This window comes from Dendrobates tinctorius, unplaced genomic scaffold (assembly GCF_039654945.1).
Source record: "Dendrobates tinctorius isolate UK_male_01 unplaced genomic scaffold, ASM3965494v1 ptg000208l, whole genome shotgun sequence".
Lineage (NCBI taxonomy): Eukaryota > Metazoa > Chordata > Amphibia > Anura > Dendrobatidae > Dendrobates > Dendrobates tinctorius.
Window position 1 is genome coordinate 10,635,026 of NW_027361875.1, and position 24,317 is coordinate 10,659,342.

Sequence of the window (24,317 nt, forward strand, 5' to 3'; positions counted from 1 at the left end):
TCGCACCAACTCTGCATTCAAATACCACAAATGGTTCGAAAATTTGGTCAGGGCTATTTCTGCAATGTTGTTGTCACATTCTTTATAGTCTAACAGACTATGCAAAATACCTAAATCTTAAAATACCTCAATTTGGATTTTTTCAAACTTTGAGCGACGAGCGGCACAGGTTAACGTCGTTTGATCGAGCTCAAATTTTGGCTATCTCAATATCTGGAAAGGGGAATCGTTTTGTGGGGTCCAGACGGCCAAAATTCCGACATCGATTTTTTGCGGTCACCCTAATGAACACACACACAAAATGCGCCACACACTACCACGTGTTTCAACACATATACCACCCTCAGCACACATTTCACCACACATACACCAACCTCGCCACATAAAAGTCGAAACACAAAAGTCGCCACTCAAAACTCACCACGCTGTCCCAGAGCTGTTTAAAAGATGAAAAATGAGCTGTGATTGGTTGCTATCAGCAACAGTTTTCTTTGTAGACAGTTGTGGTAACTGAGGTCTATTATTCTTATCATTTCTATGGTGTTATCGTCCTTCTGTAAAACACAATTTATTACCGTGCCAACAAAGACCACCCTCTGACACAGACTGCAGGGGGAGCCCAGTATCACACAGGATAGGATTAGATACACAGATCAGCAGTCAGTATCACACATGATAGGATTAGTTATACAGCTCAGCAGTCAGTATCACACAGGAGAGGATTAGACACATGGCTCAGCAGTCAGTATCACACAGGATAGGAATAGATACATGGCTCAGCAGACAGTATCACACAGGATAGGATTAGATACACAGCTCAGCACACAGTATCACACAGAATAGTATTAGATACATGGCTCATCAGACAATATCACACTGAATAGGATTAGATACACGGCTCAGCAGTCAGTATCACAAAGGATAGGATTAGATACACAGCTCAGCAGTCAGTATCACACAGGATAGGATTAGATACATGGCTGAGCAGTCAGTAACACAAGATAAGATTAGATACACGGCTCAGCAGAAAGTATCACACAGGAGAGGATTAGGTACACAGCTCAGCAGACATTATCACACAGGATAGGGTTAGATACACAGCTCAGAAACAGGATGTGCCAAAGGAGAGGACATTTTCATTCCAAGAATTCCACTCATTCCATCTGATTTGTTTTTTGATTTTAGTTCAACTGCTATTTGCAATGTCCATTAACAATGCTCAGGGACAGTCCTTGAAAGTAGTAGGGATCGATTTAAGTAATAGGGATTGATTTGTAATCTCCATGCTTTTCTCATGGTCAACTTTACGTGATCTGTTCAAGAGTTGGAACTGCCAAAAATCTGTTCATCTTTGCATCGAAAGGAAAAACCAAACATGTTGTTTATCAAAAGGCTCTTGAATGAGTTGAAAATAAAATACTATCAATACTTGGGTAATCGTTTAGTTAATTTGTGTTGCAAATCTGTAGTGTTGAATATATGATGTGAAATGTTTTTATGTGCAATATAATCATTAAAATTTGTTATAACTAACCACAGTTGGTTACTATGCCCAGGCAACGCCAGGGGGGACAGATGAGGGTCTCCACCACCTCCTTACAATCGCATGTGACAAGGAACCACAGCTTGTGCGTATGTCCATAAGATAGTTCTTGTCGTCTCATAGATACACCTTAACCACACCCCCTTCCCATTGACTAGCACATGCATACGTGTAGCTCTAACCAGGGTCACCAAACTCCCTGAGAACTAAAGTCCCATCACTTACACACCATTTACAGTCACCTGATATTCTTGAGGTACTTTGCCATTATGAAGAATAGCATTGCAGGAAAAGTAGGTGAAGTAGCAGTAGCATTGCCCTGCTCTGCAGTTTCATTGGTTCTGGTATTTGGTCAATTCCATCATCTCTCTGTACTTGAATGATCCTCACTGCCAGCATTGCAGACCCTGATTTTCCTCCACACAACATCGCTTAGGCCGGTTTCACACGTCAGTGGCTTCGGTACGTGTAGTGATTTTTGTCACGTACTGGAGACACTGACGCACGTACACCCATTAACATGAATGGTTCTCTGCACAAGTCAGCGTGTTTTCACAGACACACAGTCCGTGTGCAAAACATGCTGCCATGTCAGTGTTTATGGGAGCGCACGGTCTGCAAAATGTGTTGAACACGTGCACACGGAGAACAGATCACACTGTCCTGAGTGTTCACGGACGGCCACCGGGGAAGAAGCGCTGCAGTAAGCGCTGTTCACTGGCGGCTGGTGCTGAATGCGGCTGTCATTCTTCTCTTCTGCTCTTCTGACAACAGAGATCAGGAGAGAAAGAATGAATGAAAACCCGACGTGGGATCCCCCTCAGTTTGTGAACCAACCCAGCAAAACTCACAGCTGGGGGCTGCTATTCTCAGGCTGGTAAGGGGCCATTGATCTTGCCCCCCAGCCTAAACGCAGCAGCCCGCAGCTGCCCAGAAAAGGCGCATCTATTGGTACAAGAGTTCTAGTCCTCTTCCTCTCTGAAGCGACAATTTGCATATATCCCAGAGGAGCATTGCGGCTTTAAGCCTCCTCATCTCGGCATGCTTAGCATGTCAGTCTCCGCAAAGAGAAATGATACTTCTGTATATCCGTCAGACACCTCTCACAGCCAAAAACCAGAAATCACACTTTGCACTGACAAGGGGCAGTACCCTGAAACACAGTGTCTGCAAATTGAGATTCTGGTTTGGCTTTTATTCAAGTCATGTGAAAAGGCTCGTTTAAGGGTCGACATTGACTTTTAGGATTGCTACTTCCAATTGGTGGCACTAGAGTTCTAGTCCTCTTCTCTCTGAAGAGACAATTTGCATATTATTGCAGAGCAATGCTATAGACAAAGTACTTGTAATCCATCTTGCCTCTATCATCTGTCCTTGGTATTTGTACCTACATTTTAGCAGAGACTACTATATGGTCAGTAGTGTTTCCCCTAAAAGGGTTAGCAGGTTGAGCAGCACCAATACATAGGAGACTTCTACATACATAAGAGCTATATGATGACGGAGACTAAAAACCCTCATTAAGAGACTGCAGACTTTAAAAACATTGTTAAATTGCCAGAAAGAGGAAACTTGTAGATGCTACAAATGCAGAGGTAATTATACGTGGTTTCTGTGGCAGTTAGTGTCATTACAATGCCATGTGTGGGAAACATTTGCATGAATAAAGCATACACAGTAGGACTGCAAAGAGGAAATGTTGCTGCATTTTCTGAATAGCCGATTACACAAACCATCACCTTAACCTGTATCGTTACATTCATTACACTGATGGCTTCTGTTATGTTATACTATAGATACAATATATTACACAGTATCCACAGGACAACGACCCCAAACTTACAGCCAATGTCATTAACAACTATCTTCAGCATAAAGAAGACCAAGGAGTCCTGGTGGTGATACAGCCCTCACAGAGCCCTGATCTCAACATCATCCAGTCTGTCTGGGATTACATAAAGAGACAGAAGGATTTGCTCAAGGGACATCCACTGATCTGTGGTTAGTCCTACAAGATGTTTGGAACAATGTCCCTGCTGAATGGATGGTCACACCAAATATTGATGTGATTTATAGGGATGAGCTAATGAATCCTAAAAGGATTGATTTCAATTTGAATTTTACAAAAATTAGAAAAGGTGTGATTTTTTTGGTAATTCTATTTCATGCAGATTCAACAAGATGGCTTCTGAACAATAAGGGAATGTGCACACGTTGCAGATTCTGCTGCGGATCCGCAGCGGATTTGGCCCTTCGGCTCCGCAGCAAATTTTCCTGTGGTGTACAGTACCATTATATTCAATGTAAAATAAAAAACGCTGTGCACATGCTGCTGCTTTTTCCATGCAGATTTGCTGCGGTTTTGAATCCGCAGCATGTCAACTCTTTGTGCGGATTCTGCAGCGTTTTTACACCTCTTCCATTAAAGGAATCCGCAGGTGTAAAAACGCAGGCGGAATCCGCACAACAACTGCAGAAGATCTGCAGTAAATCTGCACTAAATCCGCAGGTAAAATGCAGGTCATTTTACCTGTGGATTTAGCAAAATCCTCGCGGAAAAATCTGCAGCAGAATCCGCAACATGTGCACATACCCTAAAAGAGCTATTAAAAGGTTAAAACAACCACACACATGCCTTAAACTCACCTCTCTGGCTCCTCATCGCCATCTGTCCAGTCCCCACCAAATTCCCCTCTCTTGCTGAGCCAGAACTTTCATCTCTGATGCAGCCCAGGATGGTTCTGTGCATCCGTGCACAAGGTCTTGATGTTGTGACTTTTCAAGAACTTTTGCAGAGCACTTCTGGATCTCTGCAGAGCCGGAAGTACCGGGTCAGTGTGAAAGGAGGGAGCAGGGGGATGATCAGTAGATGCAACGAGAACAGGGTCGTTGACTGTGAGGAGAGGAGGGACCTGAGAGGTAAGTGGTGAGGTGAGTATAAGGATTTTTTTTCAGTTTTTCACATATTACATTTATTATGTTTTGGGGTCTAAGGACATATTCAGGGATATTACATTTATGGAGAATAACTTCTCTGCAAATCGAATTTTCCAAGTAAAATCGTGCGAATACGTGAATTCAAACACTTCTAAATTGGAAAACATTCTTACTATATAGAATTTTTTTTAATTTTTGCCACACCTGCCTAATGGTATGATTCCACTTCAGCATTACATCAGGATTTGCTGCGGATTGGACACTGTGTACAGCCACAGCATCCCATCCGCAGCGTCCAGTTCTTACAGCATAGTGGATGGGATTTTATGAAATCCCATCTCCACTATGCGTGCAAGAATGCGGGTGACACACCCAAAATTACGGACAAGTGGCGCGTCTTTTTAGACCGCAGCATGTCTATTTATCTTGTGTAGATGCTCCGTCTACGCAAGATAAATTACAGAAGTCTATGGATACGATGCGGTGATATGTGCAGTATCACCGTGCGTAGAAAGGAGGGCGGCGCTTTGGGAGGAGCAGGGTTTCCACAGAATCCAAAGTGCTGGCAATCCTGAACGTGGAAACATACCCTAAAAGTTTTGCACAGTACGTCGTATACACATTTTCTGATTTCATTATAAGGAACAGATAAACTTTACCCTGCGGGTCATCAGAGTGGATCAGATCTCTCTCCGTCAATCATTACAGATTGATCAACTGATCAGATCAGTCATGGGAAGGTCAGGGTCAGGAATCTGTACTGATCGGGAAATAAAACTAGACAGAAATACCAAAATTAGAAGAGAACCTGGGCTACAGGGTCTATAACTCAGACTTCATATTGTAATTCTTGCATAGAAAATAACTATTTTCCTCCTACTATTTTTGCATTTTTGAGCTGACAGGGACTGTGGTGAAGGTCTATGTGATCTAAGAGAAGATTATTAAGGGGAGGTGTAAGGTTGGGGGTAACTGATTAAATTTTCTTGCTTTGTGTATTTTCTTAAGACCTTCCAAATACCATTTTTGTTTTTTTATGCCCCGATATGTAAGCCATAGAATTAAAAGATGATATACTGTACTTAGTTATATTACAGCAGACAGAGGGGCCAGGGAATCATGGACATGGAGGAGAAGACTCAGTGCACAGTTCGGCCCCTGTGCACCAAAATCTAATCAGCAGAAAACTTCATGTGGTGATTAAAGAAGAATCATAGAATCATAGAATCATAGAGTTGGAAGGGACCTCCTGGGCCATCTGGTCCAACCCCCTGCTCAAAGCAGGATTCGCTAAATCATCCCAGTCAGATGTCTGTCCAGCCTCTGTTTGAAGACTTCCATTGAAGGAGAACTCACCACTTCTCGTGGCAGCCTGTTCCACTCATTGATCACTCTAACTGTCAAAAAGTTTTTTCTAATATCTAATCTGTGTCTCTTCCCATTCAGTTTCATCCCATTGCTTCTAGTCTTTCCTTGTGCAAATGAGAATAAAGTTGATCCTTCTACAATGTGACAGCCCATTAGATATTTGTAGACAGCTATTAAGTCTCCTCTCAGTCTTCTCTTTTGCAAACTAAACATTCCCAAATCCTGCAACCTTTCCTCATAAGACAGGGTTTGCAGACCGGTCACCATTCTGGTCGCTCTTTTCTGAACTTGCTCCAGTTTGTTGATGTCTTTTTTAAAATGTGGTGCCCAAAACTGGACACAATATTCCAGATGAGGTCTGACCAAAGAGGAGTAGAGGGAAATAATGACTTCACGTGATCTAGACTGTATGCTTCTGTTAATACATCCTAGAATTGCATTTGCCTTTTTTGCTGCTGCATCACACTGTTGACTCATATTCAGTCTGTGATCTATTAGTATTCCCAAGTCTTTTTCACATGTGCTGTCACTTAGCCCTATTCCTCCCATTCTATATATGCTTTTTTCATTTTTATTGCCCAGATGTAGTACTTTGCATTTCTCCCTGTTAAAAACCATTCTGTTAGTTGCTGCCCACTTCTCCAGTTTATTTAAATCTTTTTGAATCCTCTCTCTCTCCTCTCTAGTATTAGCTATCCCTCCTAGCTTTGTGTCATCAGCAAATTTAATCAGTTTACCCTCAATTCCTTCATCTAAAACGTTGATAAAGATGTTGAACAATACAGGGCCCAGGACAGAGCCCTGTGGTACCCCACTTGAGACATTCTTCCAACTGGATGTGCAGTCATTTACGACCACTCTTTGGGTCCGATCACTAAGCCAGTTATGAATCCACCTAACAGTTGCCTTGTCCATTCCATACTTAGTCATTTTTTCAATAAGGATTGTATGAGAGACTTTGTCAAATGCTTTGCTGAAGTCAAGATATACTATATCTACAGCATTTCCTTGATCCACCCAATCAGTGATACCGTCATAGAAGGAAATTAAGTTAGTCTGACATGACTTATCAGTTACAAACCCATGCTGACTCTGTTTAATCACTTCATTCTTATCCAGGTATTGACATACATGTTGTTTAATAATTTGTTCAAAGATCTTTCCTGGTATAGAAGTCAGACTCACCGGCCTATAGTTGCCTGGGTCCACCTTCTTCCCCTTTTTGAAGATAGGAACAACATTTGCTCTTCTCCAGTCTTCTGGCACTTCTCCTGTTCTCCAAGAATTTTCAAAGATTATGGAGAGGGGTTCAAAAATTTCTTCTGCTATCTCCTTCAGTACTCTGGGGTGTAATTCATCTGGACCTGGAGACTTGAATTCATTTAGGTTAGCTAAGTGTTTCCTCACTATATTTCTGTTTATAGATATCCTGGATTCTTCTATTCCCTTAATAGGACAGTGAATAACAGTTGATGTTGCATTTCCTTTCTGAGAGAAAACAGATGCAAAATAGGAATTTAAAAGTTCAGCCTTCTCAACATCCTGTCTTACCATTTCATCATTTTCATCCTGTAAAAATACTATAGCATCTTTGACTTTTCTTTTACTTTTGACATATCCCCAAAATCCTTTATTATTGCTTTTGACATCTCTTGCAAGCCTCAGTTCATTTTCAGCTTTAGCTAATCTGATTTGTGCCCTGCAGGTTCTGCAGACAGCATAATATTCTTCTTTAGATATGCCTCCCTCTTTCCATTTTATAAACATTTTTTTCTTCCTTTTTAGCATGTGCTTAAGTTCTGTGTTCATCCATCCTGGTTTCCTTAAATGCTTCCTATTCTTCCCTCTTTTCGGAATTGTTAACAACTGTGCATTGAGAATTTCATTTTTCAAGATTTCCCATCCTTCCTGGACATTTTTGTCTTTAAGGATATCCAGCCATTGGATCCCTCCAATTCTCTTTCTGAATCCCTTAAAATCTGCCTTTCTGAAATCTAACCTTGACGTCTGAGTCTTCACAGGTCTTCCACCTCTAGTTATCCAAAATTCTAAAATAGCATGGTCGCTACCTCCTAGGGTCCCAGCCACTTTTACCTCCTCAACCATTTCCTCCCTGTTTATAAGGATTAGATCCAAGGTAGCAGTTCCCCTTGTTTTCTCCCTTACCTTTTGGAAGATAAAGTTGTCAGCAACAGAGGATAAGAATTTCCTTGACCTGTTAGTTTTGCCTGAGAGAGATTCCCAACAAATGTCTGGATAGTTGAAATCTCCCATGACAACCATGTCATATTTTTTGGAGAACTTGGCCATCTGATGCATAAAGAGTTCATCTATATCTTCGGCTTGCACAGGCGGCCTGTAGTAAATGCCTACAATGGTGTCCTTTCCATTGTTCTGTCCTTGTATTCTTACCCAAACAGTTTCCACAGAACTCCCAGTCTCTGAAGCTTCAATCTCTGTGCAGATATACGCGTTTCGAACATACAATGCGACACCCCCTCCTCGTTTATCAAGTCTGTTTCTTGCAAATAAGTTGTATCCTTCTAGTCTTGTATTCCAATCATGTGTATTGTCCCACCAAGTTTCAGTGATTCCAATGACATCATATTTCTTTTCCTGTGTTAGTAGTTCCAATTCTCCTTGTTTGTTGCCCATGCTTTGTGCATTAGTATAGAAACATTTTAGTTTGTGATTGGTTTCTCTTTCTCCAATATTTTTATTAATTAGATTCTTTCGTCTTTGTTCTTCCTTTCCACTTCTAATAGCAGAGTTCTCAATAGCATTTGTCAGGTGTATGGCTTTTTCTGGTCTTTTGCTTCCCTTCCCATGTTGTTCTAGTTTAAAGCTCTCCTTACAAGTGTAGCAAGGCGACTTCCAAATACATGCTTTCCAGTCTTCGTAAGGTGCACCCCATCTCTAGCAAGTAGTCCATCGAACATCAAAGTAGATATCTTCACAAAAGGTATCAGTGTAATCTGTATTACAGCACCATTACAGCCATGTCTTTTACATTACAAAAACGTGCTGACAAGTTCTCCTTAAATACATGACTGTAATGGTGCTGAAATACAGATTACATTGATGCCTTTGGTTAAGAAGTCGGCTTTGTGGTTCTTCTTTAAACACCATTAAAGTTAGATTTCGGTGCACAACAGGGGTTGGCCTGTACACTGGGTCTACTCCTCCCTGTCTGTGATTCCCTGACACTTCTGCTGCCTCCGGTTTTTGAATGACAGGTCACTGCTGAGATTTTTAAGAGAGGAGACTAGTAATTCAAAGACCGAAGGCCGGGGAATCACAGACAGGAAGAAGAAGACCCAGTGCACAGTCTGGCCCCTGTGCACCGAAATCTAATTTTAATGGTGATTAATAGAGAACAAAGCGGATTTTTTTATGAAAGGTATCAATGTGATCTGTATTACTGCACCATTACAGCCATGTCTTTACTTAACATTACTGTACAATGTATAGGTTCTCTTTAATGTCTTTAGGGCACTGGTCAAACTGCTGAGCCCCCCACAATTCTCAAAAAGTCTCCCATTTGCATGGTGTGCCTCATGAGAATAGGAGAGCTAAATTATGGCCATGAGGCCGGAGTCACACTAGAGAGAAATACGGACGAGTGCTATGCGAGAAAAAAATCGCATAGCACTTGGACCAATGTTAACTTATGGGGCAGCTCCCATCATCCGTTTTTTTCTCGCCCGTATTATATGTGTGGGTGAAATCACAGCATGCTGCAATTTGCATTGTATTACGCCCGAGACTTGCCAATGCAAGTCTATGGGTGCCAGAAAAAAACGGATTACACAAGGACCATACGTGTGACTTTCGAGAAATACGCACCGGTGTCTTTTAGAAAAGCTGGCAATTCAGTGCGCTATACTGTAAAATCACACTGACATGTTAAAATAGAATAGATAGAATATATGTATACACATAGTATAGGTATATGTACTGTATATACTGTATGTCTTTGACGCATATATATATATATTTATATTTCATAGAGATATAGATAGCAAAAAAGGTGAAAATTCAGTTGTCGGCATCTCTAAAATCATTACAGAACGTCACTTAGGCTGCGCTGACTCCCCGCCTGACCCGCGGTGAACTGACAGCCTGGGAAAGTGTTCAGAAACTTTCCCACGCTAATCCGTTCATCTCCGGTCAGGCGGGGAGGCTGCACAGCAGCTTCTCAGTCATTCCTCCGTGGTTTACAGCCGGGCCGGTCACATTAGTACCGGTCCCGGTTGTAAACTTTTTAACCCCTTGAGATGGATTGCAGCATTGGACTTGACTGTACGGCGGACAGGTATGGGATATTGTTGCTTTTTTATTTTTCATTTTTTACAGGAGAACGATGGATTGGATTGGATTGGGAGTATAAAGATGGAAAAAGTGTGTGATTATTTATTTCATTAAAAGTCTTTTTTCTTAATGTGTGTGTGTTTTTTAACCCCTTTCAGTCTAGTGGATTAATAATGGATAGGTGTCTTATTGACACATCTCCATTATTAACCAAGCTTAATGTCACCTTACAATAGCAAGGTGACATTAACCCCTTATTACCCCATATGCCACCTGGTACAGGGCAAATGGAAGAGAACGGGTAAGTGCCGGAATTGGCGCATCTTACAGATGCCCCTTTTCTGGGGTGGCTGGGGGCAGATTTTTTTAGCCAGGGGGGCCCAAAAACAATGGTCCCTCTCTAGGCTATTATTTTCTGCCCTCAGTCATTGGCTTGCCCTATCTGGTGGAGAAGATTGCGCGTGAGCCCATGCTAGTTTTTTCCATGAATTAATCCTTTAATTTAAAGGGAATCTGTCACCTATTTTTTCATATATAAGATGCGGCCACCACCATCAGGGGCTTATCTACAGCATTCTGTAATACTGTAGATAAGCCCCCATTGTAACCTGAAAGAGAAGAAAAGCGAATTATATTATACTCACCCATGGGCAGTCTGGTCTGGGTCCGATGGGTGTCGCGGTCCGGTCGGGCACCTCCCATCTTCTAGCGATGACGTCCTCTTCTTTGCTTCCCGACGCGGCTCCGGTGCAGGCGCAGTGCTCTGCCCTATTGAGGGCAGAGCAAAGTACTAAAGTGCGCAGGCACCAGGAAAGGTCAGAGAGGTCCGGCGCCTGCGCCCTGCAGGACTCTTCTCTGCCCTCAACAGGGCAGAGCAGTGTGCCTGCGCAGGAGCCACGAGAGGAAGGAAAGAAGAGGACGGCATTGTATGAAGATGGGAGGTGCCAGACCGGACTGCCACACCCATCAGACTGGACTGCCCCCCCGGTGAGTATAATATAACTCTTTTTTCTTATCTTTCAGGTTCCATCGGGGGCTAATCTACAGCATTACAGAATGTTGTAGATAAGCCCCTGATGTCGATGCTGGCAGCTCATATGCGAAAAAAGGGGTGACAGATTCCCTTTAAAGCTTTAATATGGTAACAGAACCCAATATATAGATGCTAGAAACAAGCAATTGTCAGACTAATTCTCAGAGATAGCTGTATTTACAAATAATTAATATGCCTACGGTCTTATTCACATTAGGAACCCCCAGGCACACATGTAGGACCTGCTCACATGCTCATACCTCCCAGCTCCTAATAGGGGGTAAACAACATTAAATATTTTGTGCAACAATCAGCTAAAAGATATAAATGATGCCCCCAGAATGTATAAGGTTATACTAGACAGTGAATTTTGTGCCCTGTCAGATCGACATTGGGATGAAAATCCATTTCACAGCCACGAGTTCGTAGTTCACGTACATACCTGTCATACCCGTCATTTGCGTGGATAATACATCAAACAATCTATTCTTCGGAGTTTCAGATGATTTCTACAGACCTAATTTTCAGGTTAAATGCTTTAAAAAAAAAAAGCAAATAAGATTGACATCAAAGTTGACAGATGCAATCTGACCTGGATCATTCCTTACAATAAGGGATTTCTGGTAGTAGGTTTTATTGCCCTTTCCGAACCAGATTCCAGGAGAAAACTAACAAGGTTTCAGCTAATTGACAAAAGCCTTTCCATCACCGCAGAACAAATGTCACCAAATCAGAAAGTTCTGTTCATCCTCGCAGCGACATTATTGCAAAAGCTAAAAAAAAAAAAAAAAATAATAATAATAATCCACAACTTTTGTTGAGTGATACCATTAAGGGACGAATGAGAAAACAGCCAGCCATTATTTCAGGATGCAGACTGCAGGTATTGAAGATTTCAAGGTTGCCCTAGACTGAATACAAATACGCGGCTCCCCAAGCATAGTCTGAATGTCTTTCTTGTTTTACAAAAGAATTTCTTTCTTTAGCGTTGATTACCAGAAGTCACGGTGTCACCGTAGGCACACGGCGGGACATTTAGATCCCTTACTATTGAGGTCACCGGTGACATATTCTGCCAACCACTTACTAACATGCTGCTTCTAGCATTGTGTTAAGAGCAGGAAAAAAGCCTCCGATAGACAGTATATTCAGGCACAAGATAGTTTATGGAGTTTTTTTTACAATAAAGATAACAGAATAATTTCACCATTGTGATTTGCATGCAGAAATGAATAGAAGTGGTATACAGATAAAAACAATTTCTTATAAATGTGAGAAATAGGTTTATAAATGATATTATCTTAAAGTTGGAGGAAAATGACAAGCAGCACAAAAACTTACTCTGATAAATTAAATAAAAACAAACAAAAAAACATTATGTTCAGTTGAAGGAAGAAAAAAAATCAGATTTTCAGTATCTTCATCTCTTTGGGCTTCAACAGCAATATATGGATTAAATGGGAAAAAATCAAGTTTTTGAGCTGTCCCAGGTGCTGGAATTCTAAGATATTTCTCCAAAACCTACACCTGTAAGGAGTCAGATGGCCATATAATGCGACGATGATCGCCTCACAGTGCTCGGACTGGCCATCGGCTCTCCTCACTCACAGCTGCATAGAATTACGCAATGTCACGCTGGGTTCAGGAAAGCCGCTGGCCAGTCCGAGCATTACTATGCGATTATACCGCCGTCTGACTGCGCCCTAAAAGCATTTTTTCAAATTAATCTTTCCAATTTCCCTGCTAATTATTGGTGAGATGCAGATGAAGGGACAAAATGTTGTCCAATCCTTTCTATGTCTGTAGCCGTAGCTAGATTACATGACGTTTATCAGCTCAAAATGACTGTTCGGATCGGTGCACCTTAGTGGCGGCCAAACATTTAGGCGCACCTTCCCACCTGCTTGTTTTGCATCTACCTCCATCCTTCTCCAGCCGTATGAAGCAAGATACAGACAAAGGCAGTGAGAGGAAAAGCAATCAGATGGGAAGGTGCCGGAGTTGGACATGCCAAGGGCGCACCAAGCAAGTATGCTTGGGTTGAACAGTCATTGTGTGCTCACAGACTTCCTTTAAAAATGTAGATGAGCCATTTTCGTACTTAGTAGAGCTATAATTGGTTCAGGAGACAAGAAAAGGAAAATTGAGAAATGTTTTTAGTGCACACTTCCACTAAAGATGGTGAGGTACAGACAACCGTTTACTTCACAGCCGAGAACAATGGGTCAATTTTGCTTAAAACACTCTGGTCAGAGTGGGATACAATTTTCTCAGAGGAGGAGAAAAAAAAATCTTCTCCATTACATCAGTCCGTGAATATCAGACCGCACTTGGATGTCTTCAGAGTGCAATCCCATTTTTTCACTGACCTATAGACTTGAATGGATGAGAGCCATTTGAATTTTGGAGGCAAATCGTGCATGCTGTGTTTTTTATCTTGCTCCGGCATTTTCCAGGGAAATAAATAAAATAACACGGGGACAAGCACTAAAATTTTTGAAATTCAAATCTTGTCAATTCTTATCATCAGAGTTTCATGACCTTTTCCCATATGAATAAAAGGGAGAGGTTTCTCCAGCTTCTTCCATCAAATAGCCCATGAAAGACGGAGAGCACACAGATAACATCCAAGTCCGCTCCGATTTTTTCAGACAGATCTATAGACTTGCATTGCAGAGAAAAAAAGATGTGGAGGCATTTCCATGTAGGAGAGGGATCCCAACAGAGATTTCTGGTATAGACAAGAGCAACCATAAAAGGGTTTTTTGCTATATTTATTATTCAGCACTCAGGATGAAAAAGCATGCAAGTGGATCATATTAAAACATTGCGTAACGCGCTTCAACCATATAAGGGTGGTTTCACATTAGCGCTTTTTAAGCGCACGCACGGCCGGGGGTAGCTCCGCCCCCGAGCCGGCTCTCTGCCCGGCGTGCCCGCCCCTTGCTTGTAGCGCCGCCTCCTAGCGGATAGCGGCGCCTGCGATCGGCGCACCCTATCTTTAGCATAGGGTGCGCAGATCGTGCGCAGGCCGTGCGCTAGTTGCGCTTTGACCTGCGCTGCGCACTTTTGACGGTGCGCCGTGCGCGCCAAAATCGAACTTTTCGGAAAAGCGCTAATGTGAAACCAGCCTCAGCCTTCAACAGGTGCCTAGAGATATGTATCTCATAGACACTATTTATATTGGTCTTCATTATTTCTGGGTGTGGTTTCGCACTGCAAAGATTCAATCATTCTTACTCATTCTACTGAGGCTCTCATAGAATAGAGATTTAACGAAAACCTGCTAAACAGAACCTGCTTAATTCATTGAACTAGTACACATAAAAATAAAACATTTGGTAAAACTACATCATAAAAAAAATTGTATATAGGTACCATACTCACAATCTTGGCCAATGTATATATATATAAATCCCAAATTTCTCCCAGTACATATTTTTGATATTTTTAGAGTGTTTTGTGACCAAAGTATTATGTAGTGTATAGTGGCCTGCTGTATGTGATCCACCAAAGACGCATCGTAGGATACCATCTACTGTGTTTCACCACTAGTAGCTTTCGCTGTAATCTCCCATCTTGGTCGGCGGAGATTGGCCGTCTCAAAGTCCGTGGTGGATCACTTTGAGCACTGATCCATTGCAGGTGATCGCCGCACGGAGGGGAAACGCCACAAAATCATCTCAGTCCTATCTCAGCGCCGCTATCACCGGCCACAATCTCAGACTCCAAGCAATGAGAAAAATGGCCAGAGGGAGGTGAATTTGGGTTTTTAACATCAGAGTTATCACCTTTTTGCCATATAAAAAAAGTGGAGAGGTTTCTCTAGCTTCTATCAAACACTCCATGAAAGATGGCAGCACACGGATAATATTCAAAATACCATCCGATTTTCTTTTTTACAGATCTATAGACTTGCATTGGTGATTTTAATCTGACACTTGGATCGACATCCATACTTTTGTGTGGACCACATGATCTGAGGGCAATTAAAAAATGAAGTTTGGACATGTGATCTACTCCAAAAGACTATCGAAGGTATGAGTGCTATTGGTGAAAAACACACATGACACTTGTACAAGTAAAACTGACATCGGAATGCGCCTTTACACTAAGAAGACTCTTATGGCTGTATTTAACCCCTATCCAAAGAAACCTGACAGCTGAAACATGCTGCCCGTGGTTGAGGAAACATGTACTAGACACTGGCTGTATGATCTGTCAGGAATGTTTGACTCTGAAACTCTGCAGCATTTCACAGAAAACCTAGTTTAACAGCCACAGGCGACTTAGTCACACAGGCTTGTCAGAAAGGCGGGTACCTCCAAGCCTGATTTCACCTTATGGACCAGGCCAAATTTTACAATTCTGACCAGTGTCACTTTATGAGGTTATAACTCTGAAACACTTCAACAGATCCCGGTGATTCTGAGACTGTTTGTTCATGACATATTGTACTTCATGTTAGTGGTAAAATTTCTTCAACATGACTTGCGTTTATTTGTGAAAAAAATCAGAAATATTGCCATTTTTAATCTTTTAGTTTTTATGCCCTTAAACCAGAGCGTTATGTCACACAAAGTAGTTCATAAACAACATTTCCCACATGTTTACTTTACATCAGCACAATTTTTCAAAAAACATAATTTTATTTTGTTAGGAAATTAGAAGGGATTTCTCATATTTCCAACAACATTTACAAAACCATTTTTTTAGGGACCACGCTAAATTTGAAGTGACTTTGAGGGTCCTATATGATAGAAAGTACCCAAAATTGACACCATTCTAAAAACTGCACCCTCAAGGTGCTCAAAACCACATTCAAGAAGTTTATTAACCCTTCAGGTGCTTCATGGGAATTTTTGAAATGTGGAAGGAAAAAATTAACAGTTTAACTTTTTTTCACAAAAATGTAATATTGGATCCAAATTTCTTTATTTTCACAAGAGAAACAGGAAAAAATTGATCCCAAAATTTGTTATACAATATTTTCCGAGAAAGCAGATACCCCATATGTGGGGAAAAAGTACTGTTCAGGTGCACAGCAGAGCTCAGAAGGGAAGGAGCACCCTTTGACATTTCAAATGCAAAATTGACTGGAATCGAAAGGGGACACCATGTTCCATTTGGAGAGCTCCTGATGTGCCTAAACAGTGGAAACCCTCCACAAGTGATCCCATTTTGGAAACTAGACCCCTCCAGAAACTTATCTAGATGTGTGGGGAGCACCTTGAATCCCCAGGTGTTTCTCAGAAATTTATAACGTTGAGTTGCGAAAACAAAAAATCAATTTTTTTCCCACAAAAATGTTCTTTTAGCCCACAATATTTTATTTTCACAAGTTTAACAGGTGAAAATGGAACACAAAATTTGTTATGCAATTTCTCCTGAGCAAACTAATACCCCAATACCCCATATGTGTGAAACAAGGTGGCATGGGGGTGTAGTTATGGCCGAGTTACTTAAAGGCAAAGTCCACAGACAGAGACAACTGAGCAAACGGTCAGCGAGCATCCCGTCCCCTTGCACATAAATAGACAGGACTGACACAGCTTCATCCCATGGGTTACCTTTTCTTTCCAGCCACTGTAGTCTGGCATTCAAAATCCAGGGTCACCCCTGTTATCCAACAGGGATAACGTTATTTTATGTTTTGCAATAGTAATGAAGTAGGAAATAATAGTAGAAAAGAAGATACAACACTGGCTTCCTGCTCTCTCCCTGACACTATCCACGGCCGTACCCACAATGGCCGAGATCAGGCGATCAGTCCACTCGCTGGAATCTGGACTCTCACAGTCCCTTCAGCAGGGGCCCATCCGAAGTCCTGGGGCCCATGTTGTGGTCCTTTAGTCCTTAGTCCGGGGCAGCAGATTTCCTCCTTCCTGGGAGTCTGGCAATGCTCCGTTGTGTCCTTTGGCCCGGGGCAGCAGATCCTCTCTTTCCTGCTGCCTTTTTCTGAGCTTCTAGCCCAGCCCACCTTTAAAGGGAATCTGTCACCTAGTTTTGGCGGGCTATTTAAATGAGGTCTGTCCGGTCCGATGGGCGGTGTTTCGGATCTTTGCCACCTCCCCATCCTTGGCCGCCGTCCGCAGTTTTTTCATTAATATGAGTAGGTGTCTGCCATCTTTCGCGTGTACTCTAAGCATTCTTGGCTCATGCATGCGCAGTATGCTTTGCCCAACTGCGGGCAAAGCCGAAAAGCCTTACTGGTTAAATAAGCCCCGGTGACACCAGGTGACAGATTCCCTTTAACTATTCACTGTCCCTAACATAACTACAAACAGTCAGGCATACAGAGACAATTTAAAGAAGACCTACACCATAAAGAAATGTAGATATAACACAACAATATACAGAAACAGTTCTCATGTCATTATACATTACATTAATATACTAGACATAAACAATATAAACATATGTTGCCAAATAAAGTAAATACACATGACGTAAACAGGGAAGTGCACATAGGAGAGAGAGGTTCCTGTCACCTCCTTATATGTGGTCAAAAACTACTTTTCAGGCACAGTGCAAAGCTCAGAAGGGAAGAAGTGCCATATTAGAGTTCAGATTTTGTAGGAATGGTTTGAGGGTGCCATGTCACATTGGCAGAGCCCCTTAGGTGCCAGAGCAGCAGAAATCCAATAAATATGACCTCATTTTACAAACTACACTCCCCAATGAATTTGTCTACGGGTACAGTCATCATATTGACACCACATGTGCCTCACATAATTTTATACCATTGGGCAGTGAAGAAAGAATAATTACATTTTTACCACTAAAATATTGTTTTAGCCCCAAGTTTTTCATTTTTCTAAGGGCGAATAGGAAAAAATGGACCTCAATTTGTTGTAAAAATTTCTCCTGAGTACATCAATACCCTACATGTAAACTGGAAACACTTTTCAGGTACAGTGAAAAGCTCAGAAGAGAAGGAGCACCACATTATACTGCAGATTTTACTGTTATGGTTTGCGAGTGCCATGACCCACTGGGAGAGCTCCTGAAGTGCTAGAACATCAGAACCCCACATGAGTGACCACATTTTACAAACTACACCTCTTCATAAATTAATCTAGAGTTGCAATTATCATATCAACACCACAGGTGTGTCACAGAATTTTAAACCATTGTGCTGTGAAGAAAAAATAATTGCATTTTTACTACAAAAATGTAGTTTTAGCCCCAGATTTTACATTTTTACAAGGAGAAATGAGTACAAATGGCACCAAAATTTGTCCCACAAATTCTGCTTAATGTAGAAATACCATATATGTGGCTGTATAGTACTGATTAGTCTTTACGGTGAGACTCGGGAGAGACGGAGCATTACTTGACTACTGGACCGCAGATTGTCCTGGAATAATTTGTGGACTCCTTATGCAGAGCCGCTAAGGGTGGTTTCACATTAGCGCTTTTTAAGCGCACGCACGGCCGGGGGTAGCTCTGCCCCCGAGCCGGCTCTCTGCCCGGCGTGCCCACCCCTTGCTTGTAGCGCCGCCTCCTAGCGCACAGCTTTTCGGATTTTGGCGCGCACGGCGCACCGTCAAAAGTGCGCAGCGCAGGTCAAAGCGCAACTAGCGCACGGCCTGCGCACGATCTGCGCACCCTATGCTAAAGATAGGGTGCGCCGATCGCAGGCGCCGCTGTGCGCTAGGAGGCGGCGCTACAAGCAAGGGGCGGGCACGCCGGGCAGAGAGCCGGCTCGGGGGCGGAGCTACCCCCGGCCTTGCGTGCGCTTAAAAAGCGCTAATGTGAAACCACCCTAAGTGATAGAAGAACAGCTATCCCGCTCAAGTGACCCCATTTTGGAAATTATACCCCTCTGGGAAATTATCTACAGGTGTAGTGATGATTTTGACTCTATGGGCGGTTTCCAGAAACAAACAGCAGTGGATGTTACTGAGTAAATTGCAAGCTGTCATAGTAGTACGTTATGCCCAGCTTGTGCTTCTGGAAACATGCACCTGTTAATTAGGCTCTCATCACTACAGAAAAGCCAAACATGTTGGCACTAAACGTGGTTTAAGCACATTGGGGCTCAGAAGGGAGGAGGGCATTTGGATTTGGGAGTGCAGAACTCGCTGGATTTCTTTTGGGGGGATGAGGAGCTATAGCACTTTTCCAGACCCTTTGTACTACCAGTAACGTGGAAGCCCCCTATATTTTCATTGACAGGTGATGGACCTGTGTGGGGACTTGGCATTTTTGTGGACTGAGTTGAGGATTTTACTGGGAACATTTTACACGTTTGGGATCACATTTATGCGGCACTCTACTCTGACCACTTACTTACTTACTCGAACTCAGTCGAGGGGTTCAAGAGAGGCCTAGATGTTCTTTAGAAGGACGTAGCTCTGGGGATTTATTCTGATGGAATATAAAATGAACTTGATGGACAAATGTCTTTTTTTGGCCATGCTAACTATGTAACTTTGTACTTTGGGGTTTCCAGTTAAATATAAAAGTGATGTAATTCAGATGAAACCCCAGAGGGATCCATTCACTATAATGAGACAACAGAGTTACTCTGGACTCCGTCTGGTCTCTGTTCAGCGGTGTCCTTCTTTTCAGAAGTGCACAAAACTGTGGCTGATGGCACTTTTTTTTTTTTTTCAAAAAAACTGACCATCACATTCAAGCATAAACTAAGTGCGAACAGGTGCTTAACCTAGAGTCACCAACTCATATACACTCAAACAAAAAAGGAAGCACACTGTAGCACCTGTTCATACTTAGTTTATGCTTTGATATGACGGTCACTTTTTTGAAATTTGTATTCACTAACCTTCTGACTGAACACTCCACCTGTTAACCGCAGGCGTTTTTAATCACATCAGAGCCACCACCCCTCCACAGAGATATAGATTTCAGTCTAAGGAGAGGATTTACATAGGTTCCCATACAGATGAAGACTTTAGTCTAAGTGAGGACTGGCATTAGGTTAGGGTCCTGGAAAGCGAGAAACACCGTAACGTGGCTTCCAGGTACACATAAATTGGCCATTTTATGTGCTAAGCTTTCTCAATTTTTCATATTTCTAATGAGGTAATTCAATTCATTTTTCATATTTCATGTTTGCATGCTATTGCGCTACAGTGTGCTTCCTTTTTTGTTTGAGTGTATATGAGTTGGTGACTCTAGGTTAAGCACCTGTTCACACTTAGTTTATTCTTGGATGTGACTATCAGTTTTTTGAAAATTGTATCAGGACATTAGACTGGAGATATAAGGCCATGTGCACACGATGCAGATTTGCAGCGTTTCTGCAGCGGATTTTACCGCGCAGAAACGTTGCATATCCGCATTGTGATGTACAGTACCTTTAAAATGAATGAAAAAAAAAAAATGCTGTGCAGACGCTGCGGATTTTTCCGCGCGGTTTTCCTGCGGTACAAATCCGCAGCATGTTACTTCTTTTGTGCGGTTTTCTATCTCCCCTGTCACCAAATCTGCAGGGGGAAGACCGCAATGGAAAACCGCATGAAAACCGCTTGAAAAATGGAAGAAATCCGCAGGAAAAATGCAGGTCATTTGACCAGCGGTTTTCTTCCATTCTGCACGGAAAAATCCGCAGGGCTCAAAACCCCGTCTGCACTCAGCCTTAGGAGGAGACAGATTATGGAGGGGCTTCTACGTCAGTGTTAGTAGTTTAAATTGGCTTCGCTGTGGAATTGGGAGTCAGTGAAGGGATTGACAGAAGGGAAAGGTAGAGGAGGAGCGAGGGGAGAGATGAATTATTCAGACAGCAGAGTTAAGGATGGACTGGAGTGGTGCAAGAGTCAGGAGGATGATGCAATAGCTCAGGTGGGAGATGATTATAATTTTTATTTATATAGTGCCAACATATTCCACAGCGCTTTACAATTCAACAGGTCATATACAACAGTCATAGCAAAGTTAATGTTAATACAATAATTAATGCAAAGATATTAACGACCCTGCCCGTAACAGCTTACAATCTACAATGAGGTGAGGGTGACAAAGTACAGGTGCGTATTTACAATGATGGTCCAGCCATCTTGAGGAATTGGGGGTAGATAAAGGCTACATGAACTAGTCACCAGCCAGTATTTGTGGTGCTATTGGGAGTCATGGAGGGTTATGATCAGAGAAGTAGAGAATGAACTATATATAAAAGGACTTCAATAAGGGAACGTGATAGGCCGCCCTAAACAGATGTATTTTTAGAGAGCGCCTACAACTGTATAAGTTGTGGTCAGTTCTAACTACTTGGGGTAGAGCATTCCAGAGGATTGGTGCAACTCGGAAGAAGTTTTGGAGCCGGGAATGGGTGGTACGGATTAGTACGGATGTTAGATCAATTGCTGAGCATAACGAGTGGGTAAGCTGATAAACAGAAATGAGGGATGAGATGTAGTGGGTGCCGCACTGTGGAGAGCTTTGTGGGTGAGAACAAGCAGTTTAAATTGGATCCTAAAATGTTTGTGCAGCCAGTGCAATGACTGCCGAAGAGCGGAGGCGTCCGAGTACCGATTAGCCAGATAGACAACCCTGGCTGCTGCATTAAGGATGGACTGGAGAGCGGAAAGTCAAATGAGGAGGAGGCCAATTGAAAGAGAATTACAGTAGTCAAGGTGGGGGTTGATCAGGGCAACAGTGAGAGTTTTTGTTCAGTTGGATTCTAGAGATGTTGTTTAGGTGTAAGCGGTAAGAGTGGGCAAGAGATCGTATATAGGAGATGAAGGAAAGATTGGTGTCAAACATAACACCCAGACAGTGTGCCTGCTGCTTATGTGCTATTGTGGTGCCACCCACAGAGTGGGAGATGTTAGCTTTAGAGAGCTGAGCAGATAGTGGGAGCGGAAGAAGTTCAGTTTTGGAAAGGTTGAGTTTCACATAGAGAGCGGACATGATGTTGCAAACGGCAGACAGACAGTCACTGGTGTTTTGTAGTACAGCCGGAGTAAGGTCAAGGGATGACGTGTATAGTTCTGTGTCAACAGCATAAAGATGATACTGAAAGCCAAATTTGCTGATGGTCTGTCCGATTGGGGTTGTGTAGAGAGAGAAGAGAAGAGGGCCAAGCACTGACCCATGAGGGACTCCAATAGTGAGAGGAAGAGGAAATTAAGTGCAGCCTGTGAAGGAGCAATCAGAAAGATAGGAAGAGAACCAGGAGAGAGCATTATCCTTTATGCCTATTGATTGGAGCATAGAGAGTAGGAGATAGTGGTCAAGCACTAACGTTTTAGTTGATCTGTGGTTAAGGAAAGGATGAATTCTGGAAATATTTTTGAATTGGAGGCAGCAGGGGTGGTAAGGGCTTGGATGTGTGGTTTGAAGGACAGAACAGTCGAGGGTTACTATGAGACAGCGGACATGCTATTTATTGTGATAAACCCAATAGGGGGTTGAGGGAGATGGAGAAAATATTAGTTTAGTTTTAATAACATTGAGCTTTAGGAAGCATAATGCGACGGAGGATATGGGGGATAAAGAATCTGGGATTCTGTACTGCAGAGAGGTGACATCTGGGGGAGAAAGGTAGATCTGAGATTGTCATCAGCATATAGGTGGTAATTGAAGCCATGGGACTTTCGTAGCTGTCCCTGGCCAAAGGTTTAAATGGAGAAGAATAGGGGGTCCCAGGAGAGAGCCTTGAAGGACACAGACAGAGAGAGTGCAGGATAAGGAAGTATTATGGGAATGGAAGACGCCAAATGCACAGTTTGTAAGTTGTCAAAGAGCAAGTTGGATGAAAGCTGGGAGAAAAGCTCACTATGGACTTGCCATTTGAGAAGTTTGGAAGCGAACAACAGTGATATGGGGCAATAGCTGGACGTAGAGTTCGAATGAAGGCATGGCTCCTTCAGGTTGGTTGAGATGACTGCATGTTTAAAAGAGGAAAGGAAAACGGCAGAAGTTAATGATAAGCTGAAGAGATGGATTAGGACTGAAATAAGCACGGTGGTAAGATTGAGGAGGTGGGATGGGGTAGAGTCAGAGGCACAAGTGGTGAGATGCGATTTGGAAAGTAAATTAGCAGGCAAGCGTGATATTTCTCATGTGCCTATTTTGATGTCACCTAAACACAATGTTTATACTTTAACTGAGACAGGGAAATTATTCACCTTCTGTGTAAGGTCAGGAAGAAATCCTCTGTAATGCTACATTATCTACAGGTGGATGGTTTGTGTTCCTTTCTTCTGGACACCTTTCTGTGAAATTCATGTCTTACATGCAGATCAGATTTTGATGCAGGTATTTGCAGATTTCACTCTTTGCAATAGTGTCACAAATCATGCAGCTTTGTGCAGGATTTATCCATAGCATAAAATTACGGCACCTTTGAATTCAACCTTATTTATCCAGTTTAGAACTACATATTTACTACAAAAAGCATAAGAATGTGGAATCGAAAAGATCTACTTGGATGATATAACAAGGTTCTATCCTGCAGTCAAACACCACTGCTGCTGCTCTCTCATATGCTGCTGCTCTCTCATATGGTGGACTACACTTTTCTCATACGCCAAGACCTGACAACAGACCAGGTGGAGATGTTGGCCTGCTCCTTTCAACAAATTTTCTTTTCAAGTCTTCCCCCCAGTACCCTCCCTAATCTTCCCTCCTTTTAAGGCCCACACTGTCAAACTCTACTGGTCCTTCTTTCTGCAAGTGGCGGTTGTGTATTGTCTTCCAGGCCTCTCCCATCAGTTCCTGGATCACTTTGCCACCTGGCTTCTAAATTTTCTATCCTATAACATCCCCACTCGCATCATGGAGGACTATAACATTCCCATTGGTGATCCCCTCACCTCATCTGCCTTCCACTTTTTATTGCTAACTTCCTCCATTGGCCTGTCACAGCTTACTAATTCACCTACACATGAAGATGGTAATGTGCTGGAAATGGTCTTCTTTCGGCTCTGCTCAGTGTATGACTTCTCTAACTCCCCTCTTCCACTTTCCGACCACAACCTTCTTTTATTTTCTATCAAGAATTGTCACCTGGCTAAGGACACCCCCACTTTCCACCCATATAGAAATATATGAGCCATTAACACCCAGAAACTTATGAAGATTTTGCAGTCATCATTGGCCCCAATCTCTGCCCTCATGTCCCAACACTGCACTGAAAAGTTATAATGAGACACT

General features: G+C 42.4%; 1 long non-coding RNA gene across 2 annotated transcripts in view; it reads left to right on the forward strand.

Moving 5' to 3' along the window:
• The first annotated feature begins 20,038 nt into the window (after positions 1–20,038).
• LOC141058006 (uncharacterized) overlaps positions 20,039–24,317 on the forward strand; it is a 42,511-nt gene continuing 38,232 nt past the window's right edge. The window contains exon 1 of one of the 2 annotated variants that reach the window (XR_012222073.1): positions 20,039–20,182. This is a non-coding gene — a long non-coding RNA (uncharacterized lncRNA). Of the gene's footprint in view, positions 20,244–24,317 lie in introns of both variants that reach the window. The other variant, XR_012222074.1, reaches the window with a different exon arrangement.